This window comes from Lipotes vexillifer, unplaced genomic scaffold, assembly GCF_000442215.2.
Source record: "Lipotes vexillifer unplaced genomic scaffold, Lipotes_vexillifer_v1.1 scaffold1162, whole genome shotgun sequence".
NCBI lineage: Eukaryota > Metazoa > Chordata > Mammalia > Artiodactyla > Lipotidae > Lipotes > Lipotes vexillifer.
This window is the reverse complement of record NW_006779033.1, coordinates 2,146,449-2,156,517: the sequence shown is the minus strand read 5'-3', so window position 1 is coordinate 2,156,517 and position 10,069 is coordinate 2,146,449. Positions and strand designations below refer to the sequence as shown.

Here is a 10,069-nt window from a genome sequence, read left to right as displayed (position 1 = left end):
TGCTGAAGAAAGCCAAAAGCCACGGCCGTGGGGTCTGTGTTTGCCCCAGAGCGATGAAGCTGTGAACACAAGACTATGTAAGATCCAGACGCGGATGTGAGGTAGCTGGACGGGAAGAAACGTGACCTTGGTGGACGCTCTCACTGGACAGGCAAAGGCTTTGTTTCATGTTTAGCCAGACAAACCCGATGTCAGGAGGGAAGTGCCGGCCTTTTGGTAAATATGTTAAAGAAACCAAGAGTTAGCCCCGAGGCCTTGGCCACCGCTGTCCTGATGGGACAAGCCGTCCTGGTTTCACTGCAGTGGGTGCTGAGCTGTCCTCGCTGTCTCAGGGCCGGGGTGTGGTCGCCCAGCACCACGCAGTGACCGGGCCAGGCTCTCGCCGCCCACCCCAGGGCTGTTTGTTCCTGTCCCCACCCCTGGCTGCTCGGCCTCCCTGAGCAGCCGGGGGAAGACATGATGCCCAGGGAGCAGCAGCCACCCCACCTGTAGGGCAGCTGGGAGGGGCTGGTACACGGAGAGAGTATATCGTGTTCACCAACCCGAGGACAGACCATGTCCACGGGCACGCACGCCACGTCCACAGGCCCCAGAACAGGCCCCACGTCCACGGGCATGCACGTCACGTCCACGGGCCCCACGTCCACGGGCATGCACTCCACGTCCACGGATGAGCCAGACTGTGAAAATGGCTCCTCTCTCACCTCAGTGGGCGGCACTCGGCACAAGGACCTCATAGGAAAATGACAACTGTTCTGACCCACATTCTCTCTCTTTTGTTTTTCCTATTGATCTGATCCACAAGCCGTTAGAATTCTGATTTCTTCACACTGTCACTGTAAGTTAACATTTTTAGCAAGAGAGCCATCCTCAGTCAGGTCAGTCCTGTTCATCTGGGAAATGTAACTGTAATAAAAACTGTATTTGGGATACCTGTTTTGGACAGCATATCCAAAGCCTACTTCAATACACTTGACTGAAATTTTCACCAAAATAGGCGTGCAAAGAGGAAGACACTGCAAGCCTAACCTTCCAAAGCTAAAACGAAACCGAATATTTCTCTTCAACATCGTAACATGCCTTAGAGGAAACTCGACATATTCCCCCAAGTTCAACTGTGGTTTTAGAGGATCACAGTTGCCTCATTTCCTCTGCTGACCTATTTTCCCAAAGTAACGGCAACAACCTGAATGTAAAAGGTACCGCGCGCCCTTCTAATATCACTCTGCATACAATTAACTTCATTCTCAACAAAACTCCCTGAAAACCAGGGAGACATTTCATTATAAAGTTGAAGACTATGTAAAAAAATGAATAAAAGTGTATTTAGATTGATCTTCCCGGAACGACTGTTTAAGGACCCATGTTTGTGAGATGAACAAATCCCTGTCTTAGGAGAGAAGGGTCCGCCCCCGTTGCCGACATCGCCCGTGAATCACAACAGCTGCGAACTGTTTAAGAGTCAGTCTTCACCAAGAACCGTGCTTAACTAACTTAACGGAACTGGTTAGGGGGACGCCTCAGAGTGTGACCCGTCAGTGGTCAGAAGGCACCTGTCAAAGGACAGGTGGGTGACCTCAGAGGCAGAGGGACTCTGTAGGGCTTAAGGATGACTCCTGGTTGGTTGTGAGACTCACAACAGCAAGAGCAGGAAGGAAGGAAAAGAGGTCAAAATGCAGGAAGAACAGGAGGATGAGAAGAGAGGGGAGGAGGGCCGAGCGCTGCGCAGGCAGCGGAGGACGCACCGCGGGGGAGCCTGGGAGGGGCCCTGGCGCCAGCATCCCCATGGGGCCGGCGTCTCCCCGGGAGACCATGTGGTCCCTGCACCGCGTCTCCGCGGTGCCACCGCTTCACCCCCAACCCGGAACGCTCTCTGGGTCTCTTCTGAAGCCACAAATCTCCCCCAGATCCTACTGTTGTCGTGCCCCCGCCTGCTGCTGCCTCCGACGTACGTGTGGTTGGACCTTGTCTGCGGCGGCCCGGGCGCACGTTCACGGTGTTTTTTGAGGCGTGTCTGAAGCTTTAAGCTGACAGTTAACTAGAATCTTCCAGCTCTTCCTCCTCCTCAAGGTGATAATAATGTGTTTTCCACACAGCAGGAGACACTGTGGTCCAGCAACGGGTCAAAGTGATTAATTCAGTATTTTCTTCCAGTAGAGCCCTCTCCACAAGGAGCACAGCTCTGTCAATGCCGTGAAACTCAGTTCAGCTTCCAACCTCTGGAACCGTAAGATAACGCGTTTGTGCAGTTTTCAGCTGCTTTGTGATCGTTTGTTGCAGCAGCAATGGGAAACCAACATAGATTTTCGGCTGTAAAAGTGATGTCCAGCTGCCTCTGAGAAGCAAGCGCAGAGACGGGTTTTTGCGGGAAGATTTCTGCTGGGGGAGGACGGTGAGGGGGCAGGGAAGTGCCGGAGGGCGGCTGGTCTCCGGCCCATCAGCGGTACCGAAGTTCCGGGGTCGCCCCGGAACGTGCTGGACCCCGGGGCCTGGGACAGCCTCTGCGAACAGACTTCCGCAGGACCTGAGGGGAAGCCCACCTCCTCACCTTCACCAGGACCGTCCGCTCCACCACGCAGGATCAAGAAGCAGAGCCGGCCGCGCTAAGAGCAAACGACCTTTTCTGCCCGAAGCTGTCGGGGCCAAAACCAAAGACATATTGAAAAGCACGAAAACATCAGGAGCTGAAGAGCTCGAAGGAGGCTGTCAGACGTCTTCTGATAACCAATGACGTCACAGGCCTGTATGATGCTGCTGACGGCGACAATTACAATGATGACAGTAATAAAAGCACCTTATACTCAGACGAGCCTCCATCCTTACGAACCAAAACGCTTCGCATCCCGCCTTCCGGGGCACATCAGTTTGGAATTAGGTCTCTGCTAATCCCTGAAATGCAGTTTGCCTGAACTGAGGTAGGAATCACCTTCCAGTTCATGTCAACTCTCTGGCATCAGCCCTTGAGACCTCTGAGGAGCCTCGAAGGCAGGGGCTCACGATGGAAGGTGGGGAACACTTTAGTCCGGCCCCGAGGCTCTTGGACACAAATGCTTATTAATATATGAATTCTTAACCAGCGTCCTCAGCCCGAGTTTCTGAGACTGACCTCCTGCATCCAAACCTGCCTGGCCGGGGACCAGTTCCTGCTCAAGACCCCCCCGCCCCAAATGGCCCTCAACTCACCTCACGTACACGTAGCCCCAAACCCGACCGCCTTCCTCCACGCCAGGCCACCAGCGCCCCGAGGCCCTGAGGCCCCTGCCCCGCGAAGGGAGTCCTGTCCCTGGTCCCGCCACCTGTGCGTCACCATCCGATCTGGTCCCTGACCCTGTGCTCTCCATCTCTGCAGCGTCCTGGCGCCCGTCACTGTTCTTCTGGCCGCCACCGCCTGGTCCAGTGAGCGCCCCTCTGCTCCTGCCTCGGCACAGCCTGCAGCTGCCGAGCCGTCCCCTCACCTGGGGGAGACTCACTGCCGGCTGAGGGCCTTCCCTCCCCACCTGCTACGAGGACTCACTTCCACAGTAGGAATTCAATAAACATTCCTTCTGAATTAAATCTCTAAGGCCTCAACCCTATAGGGATACTCTGTATGTGCTGATATACCTTCTGAGAAGCTGAAGGTAAGTAAGAATTATATTTTAAATGTATGTGATGAATGCACTAAAGGGTTCCTGTAACAAACCCTAAAAACTGCAGAATCTTTTAGTACCTGGGCACTGGCCCGTTTCTTGCTTTAGGATTGCATTACAAAATGCACAAACCGGATCTGGCTATTAAGTAGAGCGCCTGCTTTGAACAGCGGCTGAGTGGAGCTGGGTGTTCAGCAGCGGGCCGAGCACATCAGGTGTGATTGTGCAGGAGGCCAAGCAGAGCTGCCGAGTTAGGAGGCAAGACCATTGGCTGTGGGGAGCAGCTCGGAGGCTTCCGACCACGGCACTCAAGTGAGCGCTCAACTATGCCAGCAGGTGTGACGCTGAGTGAAGAGACCCGTCTGCCCTGAGCCAGGGGTGTGGAAGCGGAGCCAGAGGAGGCCTCGAGGGAAGAGAAAGGCCGGTGCAGACAGACAGCGACGGAGCTCTGGGGGACCCAGAAAAGCTAGTGTCCACAAGTGAACACTGTGCTAGGAAAAACAATCAAACTTGCTAAGGAATTATGAGCCTTGTCGGACGCACAGAGCACAACAAGTGGAAGGAGGAAACACAGGTAGTGTTAATATCTCTGAAATCTCCACGAAAAGGTTTCTGAATTACAGTTATTTCTGGAGATAATCACGGCTGGATAGAACGGAAACAGCACTGCTGATTTAAGAAACAAACAAACAGCAAACAGGGATTCCTAAAATTCTGGAGCACAGATGCCAGTGGCCCGGGGAAGAGAGTGCAGAGGGAGTGGCTGGTCGCATCTCCGGGAGGAATTCTTTCCTGTGAGTGACCAGAGCCCCTGCAGGTATAGCGGCTGCGCTCGGGGACAGATTGCCCTTCCTAAAGAAAGTAGCTTCAGAGGCTACAACACATTTCCAAGATGTTGGAATTTATGTTGTAGATGTCAAGAGGTCGTTACTGATTACAAATGAGGGTAGTCATTACCTGCTCAGCCTTTTTGGAACAAAGGTACACATTTTATAGGAATTCCCTATTGGTACAAGGAATGAAAGCATCTACATTAAGGCTACCAGGGAGATTTTTGGATGCAAACAAAAAGAATTAAAAAAAGAATTTTTTTTTAACATAGGGGAAGGTATATAGTTATGTATATTCACCGAGATATTTAAGTCTTTAATAGCATCATTCTAATCTGGATCTAATCATAAACCCTTCAAGGAAAACCAGGAGGAAGTCGGGGGCATTATGGTTGGGACACAACTGTTATTTCATTAGACGTAAACGCTCTAGAGGGGACAGGAGCCGAGGCAAGAGGCCAGGCTTTAGGAGGAATGTCACCCACCCTGGGGGTTCTGCACGGGGTCCTGTGAAGCACGGAGGCCACACTGTGGACTGGCTGAGACTCAAATGGAGAGACTGAAACTACAGCTCTCCCGGTTAAGTTCAAGGAAGGAAAAGGGCAGGAAAGGCCAGCGTGATTAAGGAGGGAGAGAAAGATTAGCATGAGGAACCGAAGAGGGAGGCTTACATACAAGCAGTAAGAAGTTCAGAGAATAACTACAAAAGAGGAAGCATTGTGACAGCATTCCACGCCGTTGCGCTCGGGCAGTTATAAAAGCGGAGAACGCTGGGCCTGCAAGTTGACGCTTACAGAATAAGGCGCCCGGCCTCTCCTCTTCCAGGTCCCGGAGCAGAGAGAGGGGCTCGCCCTTCACTGCTGTGTCTGCCCCCTCTCCGCCTGGCCCCCACCATCCATACGAGGAACAAAGGAAAGCAGGGGCATAGGGGTGGGATTAGAGCCTTGGAGGGATGTGGGCCGGAGAGATGGGTGCTTCTGGCAGAGCCAGAGGAGACAGGTCGCGGGCAAGCGAGGGTCCAGTTTCCTGCTAAGGGGCAGGGACGTGTGCGAGGGGGTGAGAACAGCTACGGGGGAAGAAGGGACCGTTTCAAGACCCCCAGTGTCCAGGGATGGTGCTGGGCAAGGCTCTAACTGGTATTTGTACAAGTCCTCTGCTGACAGATCAGATTCCTGAGGTCTGGAAAGTGTTACCCAGCATTATTCTAAACAGGGCTATGAGATAGAACAAGCAATTATGGGCCATTTAACTTAACATCATTTACAGAAAAATATTAGGAAAAGTTTGCAGAGGGGACAACTCAACGAGCATATGGTAATTTGATTAGAAACAGGCCACATGTTTTTACTGAAGGAAGGTGTTGCTTTAACTAGCTTGTTGGCCTTCTTTGAAGTTACTGCTTTCCCAGCTCTAGATTTTAACTTAGGAATTTTTTCTAGTATCTATAAAGAATGCAAATAAGCATTAAGTATTTAAGCAAAGAAAGCAAAAACTAATCACAGTGGAGGACATTAGAAATACAATGGCAAGAAAAGCGAATGTTAAAGACAAATAATACAGCAAGGAGAAACTTAGCTCCATCACCCAGCAGAGTTTAAATCAAGACATTTTTCGTGGAAAATAGGTGATTTCAATTTCGGTCTGTTAATGTGTTTCCCATGCCATTTCCTAAAATGCTCTGCAGAAAAAAGGCAATTTTTTTGTTTGTTTCACCGAAAAGAAAAATATCTTAGCTTTTTTTTTTTTTTTAAGTGAACTGAACATTTGGTGTCATTAAAATTTGGCACATTAGGATGAATACTTCCCAATCCAACCTTTGTGAATTTTCCAAGTTAAAAGTTCTCAAACAAAAAAAAGACATCTTCGTTATTATTTTAAATTAAGTAATCGGTCAATGTTAATTTTCTCCTATTTACATGACAATTCCATACCACTGAATAGCTACTGAATCTTCAGAAAGAGGGTCAGAAAGGATAAAAATCTAGATAAAACAAGAATTAAAAAAATCAGAGTACCTATTAGTGTTTGCTAGAAGCCCTGATTATACCATGTTATTGACTTTTTAGTGGTTAATACGTACACTTCACCAGTGACGTCCTTCTACTTTTCAAAAGGCACTCGACTTGAGTAACTGACCTATTCCTCTCTACACTCTCCACGAGGGCCGGATGGGTCTGTCTCGTCCATGCTGAATTCTTAGGGTCTAACACAGGGTTTGGTAAACATTTGCTGAATGAATGAATAACTAACAATAACAGCATTAATATTGGTATTTTACCACGTGCCAGACACTGCTCTAATGAGCACTTTGTGTGAGTGACTCTCTTAATTCTCCCGCAATTCTTTGAAAGAAGTTTGACTATGAATCCCATCTTTAAAGACAGCCAAACAGAGGCACTGAGAAGTAACACGCCCGAGTTCACACATCTGGTAACTCAGGCCGTCTGGCCTTAAGCCCAACCCTGCTTCTTCCCCACACACACATGCACGATGCCAGGGCTCTGCGCACACGTACAGGCAGAGAAAACGCCAGAGGGGACAGAGGTACAGGACCCAAGTGTTCGTGTTGCCATCACCAATGCTGGGATTCAGGGGCAATGGGAAATGTAAAGTCCAATTTCCAGGACGAAGCTTCCCACAGCAGTAAAACTCCTAAACATGCAAGGGAAGCCCAGAGGTGTCCAGAGAGGGAACCAGAAAATAGGACTCTGCTCAGCTCAACTGGACGCCAGAGTCCTAAGCTCATAACAAAAACTTTCAGGACTTTCCACTCTGGAGCAGAAGCAGGACCAAAGATTTTGTGGTGACAAAATCAACGAGGGAAAGGTTTTCAGCTGGGAGGTCTGCTCTGTACAGAATCACTGGCGGCCTCTTTGGGGTCAGTGCTGGCCTGTGCTGCGTAAACAGCCTGCCTTGCTTGGTCTGAATCTCATTCAGAAAACAATGTAAAGCTTTATCTTCCTTTAGTCTTGCTTTAGGATACCGGTGTTCTATGACCTGCTTTCCCCCTCAATTTTCTTTACGGCATTTTTTTTCTTTCGATCGTTCTGGACCCACTGGACTCTAAGAAGATGTAGTTTATGTGTTCGTCTCCGGCGGGTGAACTAGGCGCTGAAGACACAGGATGGAAGCCGATCACGAGAACAAGCTTTTCTAGAAAGCGAGAAAGGACGAGAGGGAGGCTGTGGTACTTGGAAGATGGACTTGACCTCAGGAAAGGGAAGGACACAGCTGGACATGGAGAATTACACGTCTCCCCACATCGAGTGCCTCTCAGGCCTCGTGCCAGCGACGCCCTGGGTGTGTTGTTTACGGCACAGACCCAAGTGCAAGCTCGCAGGCGGGCTCCAGTTCTCAGCCCCTTTCACCTGGAGGAACACTGTCACCCCCGAGGCAACGCCATGTAAGGCTGTCAAGCCGATCCAAGTTCTGGGAAAACTGCTGTTCTGAAGAATGAGGTGAAAAGTTTCGCCTCACCACACAAGAAGGCTTGCCCGACAGAGCCCTGTGCTGAGTGGAGTGGACAAAATTACCGCAGCCTTCAAAATCCAAGACCAGAGGCAGTAAAGGGGATCCGGGTGGTGGGGAGAGCTAGATGGGTGAGAGGAGAGCCTAGGAAATAGGAGGGCACCCTCACGTTCAAACGCCTTTTGTGCAAACAGAGTTGCAGAACAGGTACGACAGGGACACTGGCCAGAACAAAAGGACGCACGTGGAGCCTCGGCAGGAAAGAGGGTCCGACCACAGGGACTTCAAGAACCGCCTTGTGAGCCCAGGGGTCCTTATCAACCCCACACGGTGCCCAAGTAAGGTTGACAGACAAGCTGTTCTTAACGACCTCCTAGCTTTGGAAACGAGAAGGGCCACGGTGAAGCTGTTACAGGGGTTGAGGGTTGGCTCCGTCCGTTTTCCACTCTGGGATGACAGTTTTCATTCGCGAGCACAGAAAGAAAGCTGCCTGTTTATGTCCCAGAAAAACGAGAGCCCGTGGCCCATCTCTGGGCCCGGTGGGAGGCTCCACAGCCGGGTCTCCTTGCTGTGTCAGCAGGAGCGCGCTGGTGTCCCCTCCCTGGGACCAGCACATCCTCTGCTGGCCACACCCACCCCCATCAGCACCGGGCACCATTGTTCACTGTGTGTCAAAGACCAGCCCCACCCGGGCCAGGACAATGCAGACTCCACAGCCCCAGTCGCCAAGCACTGCTGATTTCCCTTCCTTTTTATGCGCTCCTGCGTGTAAGAGTGCATGAAATGAAGTGTTTTCTTTTGTTTGAAACAAGACAGTTGGAAGGGTGATTACCGGTGACAGGTTCACTTTCGATCTTTCTTCACCGTGGCTTTCCTGATCTCGGAAAGTTGTACAACAGATAGGAATTTGGTTCAAACACAGGTAAAACAGGTTCCAGGATTCTATTTTCATGGTTAATATACATTTCGTTCGGGAACCACCACGTTTGAACATTTCTCTCTGAAGCTGCTGCTTTCTGTCACCTTTAGGTACCTTTAAAACGTTGAGTTTTGTCACCACAGTGAACGTGGCCCACATTTAAGTGACAACACCAAGCTAGAAGTTCTTATAAATCTAGGAAAGGAGCTCAGACAACCTGCAGGTCATTTCTTAATACAGGAGCTTCTTTTTATTTTTTTGTATTTTAAAATTTAGTATTTGATAAAGTATTCTTACAGGTTGGGAGGGTATGAAACATTAGTAATTAGTGGCTAGTCACGTTTTAAAAAATACTAAACATCAGGGGGAGAAAGAACCAACAATAAAATTGAAAGACAAACGGCAAATTATGGGGTGAGGGTTAGAGAAATGCTTATGTAAACAAGGGGGATTCTTTCACCCATCAAATTAATAGATAATGTGTGTTCAGTCATTCAATAAAAGTTTGAATATATTCAGGAACTTCTGTATTCAGAAATTTATGCGTTTATCCACCCATCCACCAATAATCATGAAGCACTGAGTTTATCATCTAAGATAGTAAAAAAAAGTCCTTCTCAAAGACTTCGGAGAAACTCTTGGAGAAAAACACGTAAACAAATGAGTATAGTAAATTATAATAGGTGTTATAATATAGTTATGTATAGCATATAATGTATCAACAGATACAAAGGAAAAAGTAATAAGTTCACTGGTGGTAGTATATCGTCCAGAAAAGGATTCACAACCAGGACAGTACTTGAGCTGAGGCTTAAAAAGTGTGCAGGGCTTAACACCGCTCAGGTTTGTGCGTGTGTAGGTGAGTGCATGTGTGTGCATGTGTGAGTGTGTGTGAGTGTGTGTGTATGAGTACATGTGAGAGTGTGCATGTGAGTGTATGTGAGCATGTGTGAGTGTGTGTGAGTGTGTGTGTATGAGTACATGTGAGAGTGTGCATGTGAGTGTATGTGAGCATGTGTGAGTGCATGAGTGTGTTTATGTGTGTGTGTGTGAGTGCGTGTGTGTGTGTGTGTGTGTGTGTGTGTGTACATGAGCGTGTGCACCAGGATCTCCAGACCCTGAGGGCCATGGGGGGCCTTGGAACGCAGACATCCTGCAGGTACCGGGGCTCAGCCATCAATCAGGCCACCTCCTTGATGGGATCCACCTTTGATCTGAGCCTC

General features: G+C 49.4%; 1 protein-coding gene across 1 annotated transcript in view; it reads right to left on the bottom strand.

Annotated features, from left to right (window-relative positions):
- The window catches only part of GMDS (GDP-mannose 4,6-dehydratase), a 489,690-nt gene that overhangs the window by 59,082 nt on the left and 420,539 nt on the right, over positions 1 to 10,069 (bottom strand). The gene's annotated exons all lie outside the window — the stretch shown is intronic.